Source organism: Acinonyx jubatus, chromosome B4 (assembly GCF_027475565.1).
Source record: "Acinonyx jubatus isolate Ajub_Pintada_27869175 chromosome B4, VMU_Ajub_asm_v1.0, whole genome shotgun sequence".
Classification (NCBI taxonomy): Eukaryota; Metazoa; Chordata; class Mammalia; order Carnivora; family Felidae; genus Acinonyx; species Acinonyx jubatus.
The window spans coordinates 15,156,914-15,175,384 of record NC_069387.1 but is presented as its reverse complement, the minus strand read 5'-3'; the positions used below and the strand labels follow the sequence as shown (position 1 = coordinate 15,175,384).

At 44.6% G+C, this 18,471-nt stretch overlaps 1 protein-coding gene and 1 long non-coding RNA gene across 7 annotated transcripts in view; one reads left to right on the top strand and one right to left on the bottom strand.

The window, feature by feature from the left end:
- The window catches only part of RSU1 (Ras suppressor protein 1), a 274,063-nt gene that overhangs the window by 157,553 nt on the left and 98,039 nt on the right, over positions 1–18,471 (top strand). The gene's annotated exons all lie outside the window — the stretch shown is intronic.
- LOC128316290 (uncharacterized) lies at positions 7,775–15,034 on the bottom strand. The gene is made up of 3 exons (XR_008299935.1): positions 13,918–15,034; positions 12,456–12,712; positions 7,775–9,119 (listed from the first exon to the last, which is right to left on the bottom strand). It is a non-coding gene; the product is annotated as an uncharacterized LOC128316290 (long non-coding RNA).

The window sequence follows — 18,471 nt, the reverse complement described above, 5'->3', positions numbered from 1 at the left end:
ATCTCTGAATAGCCATCCTCTTTTATACATCCCTTCATTATGAAAATATTGTTCAGAGTTTATTTTTTTTGTTATTGGTTGGTTGGTTTTGTCTCCTGTGTACATTAAGCAATAAACACATGTGTTGACCAAAAAGAACTTTTTACCTTTTAGAATTAACATTTTAATTTTAACACACTGATAAATTTCTCTTTTGGCTTATTACTTAAAGGTTAAGCGTGAGATTTTTCTGTGCTGCATATATTATATACCAGAAACCTGGTGTATATATATAACTTTTAAAAAGTAAAGAAAAGCATAAATATTTGAAATCTCGAGGCTAGCAAAGAATCGTATATAAATTTCAAATGGAGCATTCACAAGGATGTTGTTCTAGGAGGTGGTTAGTCTTTTGGAAATAGGCTTAAGGTTGGTGCTTTTACCTAATCGATTGTTCTTTAGCATCCTTGAAGAGACTGCCTATCTGTATGAATGGGAAAGAATGTTACAGAATGGGTTTTATGAATAATATAATTTTACATAACACTGATATCCCTCCAAATCCAGGCACGATATTTCTTTGTTTACCTACTGTATGGCAACATGCCATCCTGGATATAATTAATGGCCAGAAAATTTAAGACAAAAGAAAGCGGATCTTCCTCAGCCTACAGCACGCAGTGTGTGAAAAAAAATGCCGATGAAAAAAATTAGAGATCCAGATGCCGTAGCTGGTGGGGGATTTCTGTTGCCAACCAGAGTTCAAAGTCGGAAGCTGGTACTGGTACGGTTTCTACCTTTTCCACCGGTTTCTGTCCAGGTCTCCGGGTCTCCACAGAGCAGCGCCTGGTTGGTCTGCGGTTCTCAGCCGATCATTCACTGCTTTCCCAAACCGTCTCTTCCCATGTCGTTTGCTTCTTTCCCTCCTCCCCTACCTGCCTTTGCACACCCATCTGCTTTTTTGTAACTTTATGAAAGAGCGGACGTCAGTGTGCACACCCGTCTGCTTTTTTGTAACTTTAATAACGTCAGTGTGCTTTTCTGTCACCAGGTAATGTGTGAGTTGATGGAGGAAGTAAAAATCAGACTAAAATCAAACGGATTTCCATGAGCACCTCCACACAGACCAAGCCCTTCTCTATGACTGTCTTAATAAAGATGTGTCCACAACAGCCCATACCATATATAGGGGTGTGTGTGTGTGTGTGTGTGTGTGTGTGTGTGTGTGAGAGAGAGAGAGAGAGAGAGAGAGGATGGGGAGAGAGAGAGAGAGAGAGAGAGTGTGTGTGTGTGTGTGTGTGTGAGAGAGAGAGAGAGAGAGTGTGTGTGTGTGTGTGTGTGTGAGAGAGAGAGAGAGGATGGGGAGAGAGAGAGAGAGAGAGAGAGAGAGTGTGTGTGTGTGTGTGTGTGTGTGAGAGAGAGAGAGAGAGTGTGTGTGTGTGTGTGTGTGTGTGTGAGAGAGAGAGAGAGAGAGAGAGGGTGGGGGAGAGAGAGAGAGAGAGAGTGTGTGTGTGTGTGTGAGAGAGAGAGAGAGAGAGAGAGAGTGTGTGTGTGTGTGTGTGTGTGAGAGAGAGAGAGAGAGAGAGGGTGGGGAGAGAGAGAGAGAGAGAGTGTGTGTGTGTGTGTGTGTGTGTGTGTGTGAGAGAGAGAGTGTGTGTGTGTGTGTGTGTGTGTGAGAGAGAGAGAGAGTGTGTGTGTGTGTGTGTGTGTGTGTGTGTGTGTAAATAGCTTTGTTTAATTCTTCCCTCCACTTTGAGGCAAAAAAAAAAACCTTGATAACCTAAACAGTTTGCTGGTGACAGGCCATCCCGTCAGGTGATTGCCTGTGTGGCTCTGCAGAGTCTAGTTTCAGTGGTGGTGGTGGTGGGAAGGCTAGCAGGCTTCCTGCCTAATATTGAGGGGAGGGGACCCATTGTTCGGCTCCCTGCTTCAGTTGCCTCGATTGAGCACCTGTTCTGCCTTCAAGACAGGGACTCGCGTGAAGCCAGATTTGTCCCCTGCCCATGTGAACTGTACAGTGCAATAGGGATGTCACTCTCTACACAGTCTCAAATATAGATACGTATCAGAAACTCGTTAAGTATGGAAAAGGAGGAGGGCACTGTGCTGTGAGATCTTGCAGCAGGGGGCCTGAGAGCCTAGAAAGCTGTGAGAGGTGGCAGGAGCTAACAAGTGAAGGAATGAGAGGGGTAAGGGGAGTCCAGCAGCAAGCGTGGAAGGGCATTCCTGGCGGAGAAAGCTGCACACGCCAAGGCCTTGTGGCAGCAGAGGGCAAGGCTCATGTGAGGAGCTGACTCTGCCTGTAGCAAAGAGACTGGTCCCTCTGAGGTCAGTGCTGGGCGCGAACCGCCTTGTGCTAGCTGGTAGCCCATCTGAGGCTTTTTATCCCGCAGTGAAGGGAAAATGGCCAGTGCAGCAGGGCAGGAGTGTGAGCGGGTTCGCTTTTGGAAAGGTCGCTTTCGACTCTGCGCACCGAACAGAGTGAAGGGGCTGGTGGAGGTAGAGAGACCACCTGCCGGGCCCCAGCAGGGGCCCAGATACGAGGCAGCGTAGCTTGGACCAGAGGATGATGAAGAGGTTGAGAAAGTTATTGAGGGGAAAAAGTTGGAAGCACGTATGTGATGATTGGATAGGAGGAAGGGTGAAGTGTCCAGGGCTGTTTTGAGGGGTTGTGTTCTCACTTCAGACAAAACAATTTCAGGGTCTAAAAGTAAAAGTACCCTTCAAAATAACTGGAATCCAACAAGCCATGTATTATGTTCTTCCCCCTTCCCTTTCGCCCTCCTTCACTTCCTCCCTCCCTCCCTCTCCCTCTGTCTTAATTATTTAACTTTCTGGTACAACTCAAGCAAAAAGATTAGCTGCTTGCAGAGGAACTTTGGTCTCTAACTTTGCAAGTGCCCCATGCCAGATCTGTTCCTATTAATAGGAATTGGAGGCTTGATATGAATTTTTCCCAAAATATATTGTCTCATTTATGTTAAAAACATATAACTTCGGAGCACTTACTTTAAACTCTCTGGGAGATAAAACATGAGCTGGCTAGGTTGTTTCTCGGTGCTAAAACCAAACGTCTGCATGAATTGCAATGTTGCTGTAAATATTTCCAGGCACAGACAGGTAGATACAATAGGAAAAGCCCGAACAAATTCTTAGGATGCCAATATTGTCACAAAGTCTCCATGCAGAATGAAGTTGTTTGACAAAGTGTTTCCCTGGTGATTTGGCTGCAGATGAAAATGTCTTCGGCAATAAAATTCCGTGCTGGAGCCTCAGCTCTGTGCACGCATCAGTCAGCAAATGACATATCAAGGATCTTTTTTTTGCTGTATTAGTTAATAGGTTGGCAGAAATATGTGAAACATTGTTATTCCCCTCAATTTCTGTGCCTGGATATTTTTCCCCCTACCTTTAAACACGCATTCATTTTACCAAAATATTTTCCAGCCGTAAATCTACGACTAATCAATAAGATTGCATTAGAACAGAGATAAAAAGTTTTTTATTACAAGTGTTTTCTTAGTTACCAATGCCAGAAGACGTATAATAGCAAGAGCTGCTGTTTTGCCATCATTTGTGAATAGTTTCGGGGAAATTTAAGGGTTGGTAAGGCAATTAGTGATGAAGCATATTTTAATTATAGGAACTGGATAAGCTGCGTACAGCTTTATGAATTAATACATTATTGTTTAATAGGTCACAGTCACGTGTGACTTTAATCACACTTCTTGTAGCCACGGTTTTATTAGCAGTCGTGTTTTATAACTTAACAATTTATGCATAATGAATTCAGAAGTTCCATTTGCGTGATATCAGGGAAATAATTTACCCCATACGTTAGCACTCGTAAACAGCAGCAGAGTCCTGCAGGATCACAACCGAATAATTGTCCAAGATCATTTTACATTCAAAGGTACTTTTAATAATGAGATCATTCTGTACGGCCTTCTGTTATTTCTGTGGACGCCAAGTCTGGCTTTCACAAAGTGATTTAAGAAACAAGAGTGAAGACGTATCACAATCATTTCACGTGTATTTAATAAGCATGATTACCCGGTGAGGTCCACATCCATCCTTGCAGTTGGGAAAACTGTAAGGGATTGAATTTATGCTGCATTGTAGAATTTTCTTGTCTAACACTCTTCCTCCAGCCCAGCATCTCCAGGCTTCAGTGCATGTCAGAAGCTATCAGATGGACTAGATTGTGCTCTGTGTATCTTAATGGCACGTGTGGCATACTTTAGCTCAGGCTTTTCAGAGCCTCCTTGCGTGCTGGCCTCTGGGTAGCCACTGTCATCTCAGGGAAAGCACAGTCTCATCCCACCCCAAGCTGCTTCTCAACAAGCCCCTGAGAGAACACCTCCAGCCCCTGTCCTTACACAGAAGCAAAGAAACTCACACTTGGTGATTGACTACTGTAACCGCAGGCACCCGGCTAGTTGATGCTTGTCATTTTCATCAAGATTTTATTTTAAATCACAAACCCACTGGGGCCTCAGTTCTGGAAAGTCTTTTGAGGCCACCCAGTGATATTGGAGACTCTTGAGGCTAGGGTGATCTGTGTATGTTGCAAGGATATTAATAGGCCCGTTAAAGGGCGTTCTGTTCAAAGAAGCTTGGAAAACTTTGGGGAAAACTGTTCGCTGATAGGTGAGTGTTCATCTTTGGTGTCTAGGTAGGGTATGCAGGGTGCAGCATTGCCCAAACTTTATTGACCCTAGAGCGTTTTTGTTTGTTTTTGTTTTTGTTTTTGGAAGTGTCCTACCCTCAGTTTCTTTCTCTATGAAATATACAAATCAAAATATATAAAACATGTAAAAAGCATATGGAGTTCAACAAAGTTCAGTCAGGTAAATCTGAAGATGTAATTGGCTTTATTAAGCCATTTGTGGTTTAATAATAATTAATAAAATTATTAAATCGTTATTAAATTAATAAAATAATAATTAATAATGTGGTTTAATAAGTAAACCATTTGTGGATCAGACAGCATCCCATCCAGCAAGTAGAGGGGAGTTTCGCGGAGCCCAACAAACGGAAGGCTTTTATAGTTATTTTTAAAATCATTTTTAATGTTTATTTTTGAAATAGAGAGTCAGAGCACAAACAGGGGAGGGCGGGGGGGGGGGGGGAGACGCAGAATCCAAAGCAGGCTCCAGGCTCCAAGCTGTCCACACAGAGCCCGACGTGGGGCTCGAACTCACCAACTGTGAGATCCTGACCTGAGCTGAAGTCAGAGGCTCCACTGACTGAGCCACCCACAAAAGAAAGGCTTTAAAAGGCAGAGAAAAATTTTTTTAAAAAAAGAAGAAAGGAATGTATTAGCAAGAAATGCATTGTTGAGGCAAAGTTGCCCTCCTACGCGGAGCCGAAGGGGTCTATCAGTAAAATTTCCTAGTACTAAGCATGTTAACTCCTTGAAGGCTATCTAGAAGGTTGAAACTGCAGTTAGGTTAAGTGGGAAGTCTTGATTTACCGCCATGGGGCCTTAACCTAAGTGATGCCATTTTGGGTCTGTGGTTTTTATTTGTTTATTTGTTGTTGTTGCTTTAAACATTAGTTACACTGTGCTCTCCACAGCACAAATTTTGTCAGGGTATAAGATATAATGATGATTGTTCATGTGATTTTCAAGGCTGTGAAATACCATAAAAAATATAACCAATTACGGTTATTTTTCTGCTTTGATCTTTTTGGAAATAGAGTGTCAGAGAAACCATGTGCCAGATTCTTTAATTGTTCAGATTTTAGTGGTCTGGACACCGTTCTCTGTGTCTTTTATTCTTCCTGCCCAACTCTTCTGTATGCTGGGAAAATCTCTTCTTTAAGGGTCCACATTACTAACTGCAAAAAATGATCTTTATAGCATGTGGTTGATCTGAGCATTAGTTTTAAGTGGTTTTTACTAGTTGTGTTTATAGTGTCTTCTAACTGCTCGCTGTCAGTTATTAATATTGCCTAATCAGTTTTGTCTTTATATTAACACAACCCTGTAATTAGCTGTCTGTTTCCCACACTCAGCTTTTCCAGATTGGCTTAAACTCTAAATAAAGGGTGAGGGGGGCAAAGGGAGTGAAAGTCACGGCACATCCCTTGCTGTACAGATATGTAGATAGCCTACACTACAAGAAACCTCCTTCTGGCTCCAACCGCCTCATTTTTTTCTCTTCAGCTAGTTTATGCTCACAGTTGCCTGTTCGGAAATGTTTATCAAATTAATAACTTTGCATACCATAAATGCTGTTTTGATTTCACGTGGAGGCAAGATTGAATTTCTTCATGGTTTGATTCGCTGCTATTGATTCTCTCATGGCGATTTGGAGAACAGAGCTCGGATGGTCTCAGCGAGCTAATTTGTTGCTAATGTAATTTATTTATAATGCTTTGGTTGCAGGAAGTAGAAGGAGCGTGTTCCACTCAATACAAAGCATAGTACTCTTTTGTTATTCGTTTACTCCACCAAGATTTATAGTGCCTATTACTGGCCCTGGGTCCAACAGGGAATAAAATACAATACCTGTCCTGGGGAAGTTTGCATTCTAGTGGAGAGAGACAGTCAGTGAACAAATGTTAGATGGCGGCAAGAGAGCGAGAGGGTGGGAGGTGTCAAGAAAGGCCTCAGGGACCTGAAGGACGTGCAGAAATTGAGGCAAGGAGTGGTCCGCACAGGTACACCCACGCCGGAAGAAAGAGTGATGCCACTGTGAGCTCAAAGAGATGATGGTGACAAAAGTTGGCTTTGCTCTCCATGAGACAGGACGCCATGGGTGTGTTTTGAGCAGAAGAGCGACAAGATCTGGTTAATCATTTAGAAAGATCGCTGGTCCTGGGGGGTGAAAGGGGGAGCAAAGGAGACAACTCGAAAGCCATTGCAGTAACCTGAGCAGGAGGGTGGTGGTGGGGTGGCTGAGATGGAATGGATTAGAAGCAGCACAAGGGGAGAGGCTGACAGAGTTTGCTGGTGAGTTGGACGTGGGATGGAAAGCCAGAAGTTGGCATTGCCCAAATGGAATCCTGGGATTGGAGTGGATTTGAGAGAGTGGGGGAGCTTGGATGTGCTGAAGGGGCTGGTTGGCAGGTGGCTGTCATATTCTGGAGGCAGGACAAGGACCTGGCTGGAGATCCAAGCGTGAGCGTCCAGGGTGGGTAGCATGACTGAAAGTCATGAGTCAGAAGACCATCATCTAAGGAGTACAAAGAGAAGAGGTCCGGAGACCAGGCCCCAGGCTCCCCAGTGTTTGAGAGGCAGCAGGAGGGGAAAAAACAGTATAGGGAACTGAGAGCGAGCCCTCAATCATAAAGCAAGCCAAGAAAGCATAATGTTCCAGAAAGCATATAAATTAGTGGTGTCAGAGAGGTGAAAATTTATCAGTTTTTCCAGCTGCCGTGGAAAACTGGGGTAAGATAAGACTTGAGATTGCCCTTTGGAATTAACAATGCCGAGGTCTCATCAAAACTAGGAGCTTGTTTTGTTAACAAAGAGGTTGGGATAGGAAGATTAGCTTAGAATGGGTTAAACACAGATATGTCTTTGGAGAGTTGGCTCCGAGGGAAGGCAGGGATGGGCGATAGCTGGAGGAGGATGTTGGGTCCAGACAGGCAAGAATAAAGTGTGTTTTGTGTTAATGTGAACGGTTAATGTGGTGGGGGAGGGATCGATGATGGAGGAGAGGGGACAGTTTCTAGAGCAATGTCATCGTGAAGGTAGAAGGGCTGGGGGTCCAGAAAGCAAGCAGAGGGGTTGGCCCTGGCTAGGGATCCAGGCACTTCATGCAGGGTAACGAGAGGAGGCAGGATGGATGAGGAAGTTGTAAAGTATTTGAGGTTTGGGAGAAGAAGGTATAAAATCGGCTAGCAGTGGGAGAAGGGATGTACCAAAGAAATGAGTGAAGATGGCCAGGACTACAAAGGACCCTGGTGATAATCCACGCAAATTGAACTTGCCTCTTTGTGCTCACTGCATCAGGAGAGCTTGCCCAGAATACCTGCGAAAATAACTAATGTTCCAGTTTATATATACACCACAATTTGTTTATCCATTGGCCTATTATTGTACATTAATATTGTTTCCAGTTGGGGTTATTATGAATACAGCTGCTATGAACATTTTTGTACAAGTCTTTATATGGACATATGTTTTCATTTCCCCTGGGTAGGTTCCTAGAAACAGAATCACTGGGTCGTAGAATAGACATATATTTAACTTGGAAAGAAACTGCCAGTTTTCTGAAGTGGCTGTTCTGCAAAAGTAACCAGGCGAATGCTTCACCCTGTTGGGTAGAAAATAAACGTATAGTAAATGGGAAATGCAAGATAGCAGAAATTCATGGTCTCGGCTTAGTCATTACCGAGTCTTAGCAAAGTCACCGAACTATTACAGACTCAGTTTCCCCAGAAGCTACACGGAAGATATAAACAAGGTCATCTGCAAGTTCCCTTTTGAGATCCCACATTCTGTGAGTTTTGCTGAAATTCAACCACATGGTCATAAACAGACAGAAAGCCTGATACCTGCACATTTTTATTCTGCGGGAGTTGAGTTGCGTTTAATGTGCAGGACATAGGAAGAAAATCTAGAACGTAAGGTGCAGAGGCAAAAGGATTAGGCTTATATGAAGCACACAGTTGCATGTGGAAATGATAGAGTCTTTAGAAGAAAACGTAAGGTGACAGAGAATTCAACTCAGAATTTTATATTAAAAAGTTGGGTGTTTGTGAATAGCTCCCATTTTGCTTTTGTTAGGACGTACATCCTGGGAGACACAGTTGGGTGATTTAAGAACAAACTCCCTACACGTGCACTATTGGGATTGCTGTGGCTTGCTTGGAAATGAGAGGAATGCAACATTGGCCTCTGTTACTACTGCAGAACCGCTGGACAAGTGTCCTGCTCATCTGGGCACTCTCCGGCCAAGAGCAGAGAACATTTCTGTTTCCTTCCAGCGACAGGAGAGAGCACCCCATTGCCGTCTTTCTGTACGTCTTGTCCATACATGGACTTCCGTGTACGTGGCTGCATGTCTCCGAGACATCTCAGCTGTCTGTTCCCACACTTCAGCACTGCACGGTGAAGGATGTGCTTCAGCAAAGACTGGGGCGCCATGTTCCTGTGGTTGAAGCCATCTGATAAATAGAGGATGCTAGAAAAGACAGGTTGAACATCAGTGTGAGATCACATTCTCCTGTATAGTTTGCCTTTCAGGGTAATGAGAATTAGGGGAGGGGAGGGGACAAGCCACTGGGAGACCGCTCCAAGCCAGTGGGGAGTCTTGACTAAGCTGTGATTGGCAGTGGAGGCAAATGGCCAGTTGGTGCCCGTCACCCCTCGGGGTCCTGGCGTTGTGAGGTCCTCATCCACTCAGGGACAGATGAATGCCCTCTGCTTTCTCAGAAGGGATTCTGAAAGACCTGAGTTTTGAAAGGCATTCATAGGGGATCTTGGATTTGAACTTTAGAGGTCAGGCCGAACTCTTGCAACGTGCGAAGTGCCTTCCACGGCATCCCTGGCCTGATTGTCAGCCAGCCTCTGCTTGAGAACCTAGAGTGACCTGGAACTCACTACCTCAGCACATTCACTGTAGGACACACGTACTTCTCAGGACATGCCCACAGGGTACAACCTTACTGAGCCCGTGCCATGGGACCTTTCTTCTGTGACATGGGGAAAGAATCTAAAGCCAAAAGCATCTGCACCGCTAGCATGGAGTGGCAGCTTTGTCTGGTTTTGTTTCTCTCCCTAGGGGGGACTAGATCATGGGCATATTATTTTTGTTCTTTCTCAGTGGGGTGAAGAACCACACAAGTAAGCGTTCTTTTCCCCAGTCAGGGACCGTCATCTCTTAAGGGGCTCTGATTTATCTTTACTTTGATCTCTGAAGATGGCTCCTTTCTTCCATTGGGCTTCCATTCTTCATAGCTGTTCAAAAGTCCACGTATTTGTAATGCAAAAGCAGTGATTTTCAACCAGGGCAGTTTGGTTCCCAAGGGACATTTGACAGTTACTGGAGACCCCATCGTTGCCATATCTGATGTGGGGATGCTACGCGCAGCTAATGAGTAGAGGCCAGGGATGCTCCTGAACAGCCTTCAGTGCACCGGAGGGCCCTGTGCAACAAAGAACTACCTGGTCCAAAAGGTCTTTGCGGTGGGAGTGGGAAACTCTGGACTAAAGGAGCCAGTGGTTGCAAGCCCACCAGTAGCCCCTTCCGTTGGTGGCCAGCACAGTTCACGGGGTTGTGCTGTGGCACTCAGCTTTGTTGGTATCTAGGGAGATGCAAGAGTCTTAATTTCATGAGCAGCAGAGGTTCTGCAGTTATTTATATTCTCCGTGGCTCTTACAGAAGAGTTAGAGCGGAGCCAAGTAGTTCACCATAGAAAGAATTCATTGAGAATCAGTGGTGGGGTGTGTGGTTAGAATACGATGTTGGCGGCTTTGCTCTTCACTCGCTTTCATCCGTAACTTAACTCAGAGTGGCAGACACCTTTGAATCCTAAACAGGGACTTATTTTTCCAGCCCTCTTGGGTTTTTTTTAAGGTACATCCAACTTCTCGCTAATAAACCAATGAGGTCTAGGTTACCTCTAATTAAGAGAAGAGTGAGCAGTCAAGATCAAAGAGATTTAAAAGGCCTTGTGTTTTCACTCCTTTATTCATACATTCCAGAAAGCAGTTTGTTTTCCATAGTTGACGTAGTTTGCTAAATCTGGTGCATTGTTGGTTGTTTGGTGGAGGGCTTGTTTTGTGGGTTTTGTTTTGTAGTAGGGGAGACAAAAGGGGGAAAAATCACGTGAATGTGTTTTTCACGTTGTCAGAAGAAGGCAAACTCGACCTCAGTGCAGGTTTTGATGTGTAATAGTAGGAGAACAGACACAGGCGTTGAATAATTTCCCACCCACCCTTTTTAGGGGTAGAACCCATGCTGAGAGAGGACGACGAAGAAGAGCTTGTCAGTCAAGGCAGAAGCTAATTAGATTAGCTCCAGTGCCTCTCTGGACGGCTTCCAGAAGCACACACCCTGTCACATTTGCTGTGAGTGTCCGTGAAGGCTCCCTCTTCCCCCATTTCTTTGACTCCATCCAAAACCAAACTTGAAAATGGTGGGAGTGAGCATGCTGGGGTCCCCCCTGTGTGCGGGATGGAAACAGGAAACACACACTCTTTAGGGGTGTAAAAGGAGGGTCCGGGGGGTTCCCCGGGCCCACAGTGAATGTAACTCAGGGAGACAACACCGTGGTAGGAGTATACTGGCAGCAGAGGCCGACTGGGGGATTCTGAATTGCCCCACCCGCTGAAGTTCCCTTTCTCTTTCCTGGCTGGTTAGCATGAGCATCGAATGACTGTTGTCACCTTTAAATGCAAACTAAGATTAGTGAGCTGTTGTTGAAGGAGTGGGGACCATTTGGGATTTCAAGGTGTTCTAGAAATCCTCCTTTGGTAGTGCTAGTTATTCATGGTAAAAAAAACCACATATATATATATATGTTTATTTATATATAAAATTTATATTTTATATAATATACTAAATATATATTATATAATATATATTTAATATATAATAAAATATAAATATATTTATATATAAATATATATAAATATATTTATATATAATATATATATAATATATATATTACATATATATTATATATATATATAAAATCACCCTTCTCTGTTTCCTTTTGTGAGACTCATGGTAACACAGGGTCAGCTGAGGTCCCGATAGTGCACAGCACTGGGGAAGTGTGCTCTCCGAAGAGTGAGTGCTCCCCGCCGTGAAGGCAGGACCCAGCACCGATGTGCCCTGAGCTTGTTTGCGGCTTCAGTCATCTTAGTGCTGGAGATTCTTCCCTCTGGAGACGTGGTCTGAACCGTCCCTCGCCGATGACGGCAGTGCAGCTCTCAGGCAAAAGCTTGTCTTCCGATCCTCTCCCATGGCACATGACAGTTTTGTCTGTGACGGCCGGATTAATTATCACAAGTGGTTTGCTGGCAGACAGTTGGATGCTAATTATGATTGGGACCCCTGGGCCCTTGCACCCAAATCTGTTGATGTTTTTTGGTGGCGGTGAAAAGGAAACACCATAAAATATGAAAGGATTTCTTTTTTGTGGGTTGGGGCCTGGGGAACAACTCAGAGCGAGGCAGATCAAGCCAGGCAGCTTTGGTTAACCGTGACCTGAGCCAACAGCTTCTCCCCCTGTGTTCGCGGGGAAAGGACTGAACAAGTGGTTAATTAATTGTTACTTCCCGGTGAAGAGGGGTTTGAGTTTGGATATTTCAATGCAAAGGCAAAAATAGGCATTGATTAAATTTGAGGTGACATTTGGGAAGGTGTTCTCATAATGTCTGAGTTTGATTATCCAATCTGACTTCATGCTGTGTCCTGGGTTTGTGTAAAATTTCTAGCAGGTTCTACCTGGGAAGAATTATTTTCAATTAAATGGATCATGAGCACTGGAGAAAGAATCATGAAACGCACCTGTAGCGTGGAATCATGTAGTGAACAAAGCTGCCCAGCTCACAAAGGGATGTTTTGGGAGTTGGCCTGTGCTAATACGGGCTTTGGGTACCATGTCATTCTTTCTCATCATCGGTTACGTTAATGAGGTATAGACATGAAGGCAGGTGCGTACTTCATGGGGCCGTGTGACGCATGGCGGATGCTGTCGCTGGCTCTGGTTGGGGACAAGCAAGGAGGAGGCCAGCAGATCCTTGATCGCTGGAAAGGATGATAACCTGTTGGGCGATTGCAAAAAGGCAATCCAGCATTAGTGGGGAAAGTAGAGAAAAGAACAGGAAATGTCTTAATTATTTCAAGTAGGTATGTGAATGGGCTGGCTTTCTTTAGTAAGGCTTTTTGATAGGATACAGGCAACGTTCCAGCATATGTGCTTGAATCATCTTTAATGACTAAGTAAATAAAGGACACCCCTACGTACTTTTTTGGGGATTCCATGGATTTTTAAATAGTGTTTTTTCCTCAAGGAAAGTGAAGTGACTCATAATTCCTATTAAATTCGGTGGCTGATATATAGTCACAATATACAAAATAAATTTTGTCTAATGTTGCATTTCCATAATCATCAGATAAGATTGTCTGGCAGAAACAAACTTGCCTTTAGGCCTTACCTGGGGAAGTCAGAGTACAGCGAGTGCCCCCACTCCTGCAACACTCTTAGCCCAAAAAATGTAGACAGAGGCAAAGACAGGTCCATAAAGATCCACTGCTTTGTTCCCTGGCACAGTTGAGGATACAGTTGTGTCAGAAGGAGCTATTTGAAAGGCTTTGAAATTTTTCTGCAGTTACCCTTTCGGTTGAATTTCCTGAAAGTTTTTCCTGCTTCCAGGGTATAAGTGCAAGGTATGATGAACAGGAAGTTTAATGGAATGACACTCATTAAATCTCATTTCTCTGTGCCTCTTCCAGCCTTTTCTTGATGATTTTAATTCTTACCGGGCAGCAACTCAGTGACCTTACTTCTCCCTCTCATGAGCCAGAGAGGAAAACCCTCTGTGTTTAAAGAGACTCCGAGCCTCCCATGCATCCCAGTTCTGCTCCAGGGAAACCTGGGCGGTGGCAGAGTACCTCTGCACTGGGAGAGATGGGCATTTTCGTTCTGATGAAGGGGTGACGAGGCCAGGGGCCAAGCCAACAGCATGAACACTGGCTTTGCTCGGGAGTGTCTTCGTTTATTCTCACACTCGTTCATGCACTCACTCGTTCACAGAGACTTGCTGAGCATTACTTCAAGTAGGTATGTGAATGGGAGCCCTGCCCATCCTGGTAAAGAGAGCATGGGCCCCACCCTCGGGGTCCGTTCCCAGCTGTGCATTGCAGCAGCCCTGTGTCCTTACAGAGCCCACGGACACCAAGTTAATACAGCCCAAGAGCTGTATCACCAACCGGGCGTGTTCCTTTCTTAAATGGACACAAGACTTACCATTTTGCACTCCTTAGTTTTTGAATCTTCGATAATCACACACTGACAGCGGTTTCATCAGGTGGCTATCTCTGGATCCTGTCAACTTGCTTGAGACCTTTTGGGTGACTTCGGGTAGGGCCAGGCAGTCAGACTGACAAGAGCCCGGCCTGGGGTTTCCAGGAGTTTCTGAGCACATTTCTGCCATCGACCACCTGTCACTTTGGTCGACTCATTTGGCCCAACCACACCCCAGTTTCTCATCTGTGGAGCAACACATTTAACCAAAGTGAGTTTAGGTCACCCTCATTTTTTAAAATCTATACTTTTTTTTTTTTAATTTTAGTGGGTAAAAAAGGTGATTTTCAAGTTTAATGAGTCTAATAGTTGTGCTACCAAAATGGAAAAGAAAACCAAACCAAATTACTTTTTTCCATTTGGGACAAGTTGAATTTCAAAAATAGCATCCTCTGTGCTGCCTGAGGTTAGAGTCACTATTTCTAAGAACAGCTGCCATTTCATGAGTAATTAGATGTGTCCAGACTGACAGAGACATGATCTCATTCATTCTTCACAACCTTAAGAGGGAGGTTCTGTTAGTGTCCTTGTACCTGTAGGGCGTATGTAGGTACTGTCCCCGTTTGCAGATGAGGAGATAGAGACCCAGAGAGACTAGGGAACTTCTCTGGGTTTACACATCAGGGAATGTTAAGATGGGCTTGGAATCCAGAGCTTCTATATGACTCACAGAACCATCACATAATGTTCCGATCAGCTTGCTAGCGACACCACCTGTCACAAAGGCGGGGCTCAGTAATTGGTGGGTGCACGGCGGGTGGAATGAGATGGAAACTTGTAATGTGATCACTTGGAAGACGTGTACTCAGGTAGCCCTCTGTTTTTCCTGTTACTGCACGTTCTGTGTCACTGTGCACTGAGGCCACACTGTTCCTAGATCATCTTGTTGCCAATGGGTCTTGTTTTAAACCTTCGCTAATTAATACAAGGACCCGATCTCAGGTCCCCTGATACTCGGTGGAGTGCCCTGACCGGCAGCATGGGCGTCACCTGGTAATGGGTCAGAAATGGAAGATCTTGGGCCCCTCGACCCGCTGACTCAGAATCGGCACGTGCCCAGATCCCCCAGGTAATTCCTGTGCACACAGAAGTTTGGGAGCTTTGCACGTCTGGCAGGACTGTACGTGAACCCTGTGCTACTTGGCAGAGGAGCACAGTTGAGTATCACGCCGCGATAACCACATTAATAGTGTTGTGGCCAGGAGTGAAGAATTTGAGGAATACGATTCTCAAATCGCCACAGAAGACTGTGACACTCAGGAGGAAGGCATAGGACCTGAACACCGGAGAAGCTGGAAAAAGAGAAATCTTTTTCCGTGGACCTTGCTTTTTATGGAGTTGAAGAACACAGGGTTTTTTTCGGGTTTGTTTTTACTTTGGAAAAAAAACCATCCCGGGTTGCTTGGGAGTTCAAACAGTAAAGTCCAATTAGTAAAAAGTAAGAATTAATAAAAAGAGAGAAGGCTAAAACTTAATGATAAGCCATACTTCTCAAGGTTATTATTTTGAGCTAATTGCAGGACTCCCCGGCCCTCTGTTTTTCCCCTCAAAGTTCGTATTTCTTATAAAACAGCTCCAAAGTGAAAAATCCTATGTCGTGTAAAATAATTACTCATATTTATCGTTAAGAACGAATACGCAGCATGCAGCAACGAATGTTTTTCCTTCCTGTCTCACGTGGCTGTTTCTTAAATGCACAACATTTTATAGAACATACAGGAAAAATGTAACATTTCTTGCAGTCACTGGATTCTACCTAACAAGCGAAAGTTGAAGCTTACATCATGTAGAGGCAGTTATATTACATGTTCAATGAGGGTTTTAAAATATATATTGAAAAAAATTAAGTATTACGTGCAAAAACATAAACAGAGGACACTATAAATCAAGCCCCCTGTGAAACGTATGTAAATGTGTTAATACGTGTGTGTACATAATGTGATATGGAGGAGGATTATTACCAGCTCCTTGTTTTTATAGTGTGTTGTTGATATTTTACAGAAAGGTTAAAGCAAATGAAGTGTTGCCAGGATCTCCAAAACTATCCATCCTAACTTCTAGGATCATGTTCTCCAAACTGCTAATTAATGTAAAGTCAGTTTCATATATTGAGATGTTTAATCAATTGGCAGATTGCTGTCAATAAATATGTGTCTGAAGTGGTTTGTAATAGACAGGCTAATGAAGTACCCTCTGTGAGTGTCAGAGCTATTGGGAAAAGTCTCTCTTCCTTCTGGGCGTCTTGCCATATGTTATTAGTCTCCCTCTGATGCAGGAAAGAATGCCCTTCACCATTGCCGGTCTCACCTCTGGATGGAATTAGCCAGAGAACCAGAAGGTGAGTTTCATTTTATACTAGTGGCTAGTCAAGCAGCGTTAGGTGAAAGGGGTGGTTACTGGTAACGTTACCGATACGAAAAGTCACTAACGTTTCCTGAGCAATTACTACACGCGAGGCTCTCTGTGCAGTGCTCCGATTTCAGTTAGCACATTTATATTCCCGGCAGCCCTAAGAGAAAGTGCACTGTTTCCCAAACCTCTCACATCATTTATGTGACCATTGTTTGGGTCATGCCACTGCGGGCCTGAAACAGATTTGTAGCTACCGTAACCAACACGCGTAGTTATTTCAAAGTCATTGTAATTTTCCAACTGTAACATAGTGGAGAAATGAAAAGAGTGTGGCTTATTACTGAATTCATTGAATATATAAAAGCCTGCTCCTGGCTACCCTGGGGGATGGGTCATAGTGGTCAGATGTTTGCAGCTGTGCATAGAAATCCTATCTGGATATCTGGCAGCTCTAAACAGGCAGAAAGAGATAGGACAGATGAGCTACCCAGATACTATAAGATGTCTCGATGTCAGTGATGTGATTTTCCAAGATGGCGAACGAATCTTAGCAAAGCTCCAAAAACATAGCAAAATAGGGCCTCATCTCGATTTGCACAAAAGCTGCATGGCTGGAATATCCAGTCTACATCGATGCTGGACAGAAAATACTTTGTGTTCCTCCATAAAACAAATTGAGGTTCTAGGATTTCCATCTACACGAATGTCCCACGGACGTTGAGAACTCCTGGGGCCCGGGAGACCGCTCTCAACATACCAGGTCTGGCTTCATCAGAAGACATCATCTCCCCAGCCTTCATCCAGTAAATGCCATTATAGCTTTCCAGGCATGAGGACAACCACAAATGCCCCCACCAATTTCTAGAAAAGGTCTGCAGGGGGTTATGGTCACCCCATGAGGCAAGGATACCCTGGTTTCATCTCTGTCTTTCACGAGTAGCAACTGAAGCCTCTGTCATTTTCCCAGAGGCACATAGGCAGGAAATAATGAAGTTGGGTTCCAGACTGTCCTTGACACCAGAATCCCTGCATTTAACCCGCGTTAAAACACATGTAGGCTTTGCGGGTCATTTCTCAGAATTGCGATGTGAGATTTATTGAAACCCCCCCCCCCCACACACACACACACACACACACACCCCCACCCTCACCCCTGGCTGTGGCTATCTCCTCTGGCCAGGTGCTTTGCATGCATGACCTAATGTTCACGACAAACCTGCAATGCCATTGTGTTGATTGCCTTTTCACAAATTGGGACGCTTGAGTGTGAGCCTCTTCCCCAAGGTCACTCAGCCGGTGAGAAACAGAACTGGGCTTCGAGTTCATTTTAACTGCCGAGAGCAGCTCCCACACCTCGTTAGAGCTGGGCCGTTAGAAGGAGGGAGCGTGCATAACCTGTTGATAACCACTCGCCCACCTTTTCTTGATGTCCTTTTACTTTCTCATTTCCTCCTCAGTAAGGTGACCAAATAGTTGATTGGCCGAAAGAGGACACTTTTGAGAATGAAAGCGGACGCTCTTCTTAGCAGGACACGGATGTGGGTCACTCAGCGATGGCCAGCTTAGAGGTTTGAGGAAGGGAACACTCACCGGTTGGTGACTGACAATCACACACAGAGCTAGAAAATGCCGTGCGCTTCCTGGTCAGAACACGCTGGGGACTCGGCTCCCACAGGAACTCTGCTTTGCTACCCACAGTGACTGTGTGACCATCATGAAAGGGATCGGACCTTTTTGTCTTTTGAGATCTTTCCCCGGTTTGCAAAGTTGACATTCCTGCCTTCCCAAGGGCACAGGTGGTTTGGACAGACAAGCCTTGAATCAGTGCCCCTCAGAGCATCACAAAAATAGGTGGGGGGCGGGCCTGGGGACCCCACACCAGACCCCCAGGGCACAGAAGCTCTTTGTAGGTGGTGACTGGGGCAGAGAGCTGCTTCCTGCACGACAAGAGAAGTCTTCCTTCCCCTTCCATGTAAAGCTTGTGCTAAAGGAGTGCGTTGACTAATTCTGCCTGAATTTCCCCCAAGCTTCTGCACTTGTCTTTGTTTATTATATTAATAAATACTATGCAGCTAATGTTCCCATCTGGCAGGCCAGAGAAAAGAGCATAAAAATGAAGTCGTGGTACAGCTCTTAAATACTAAT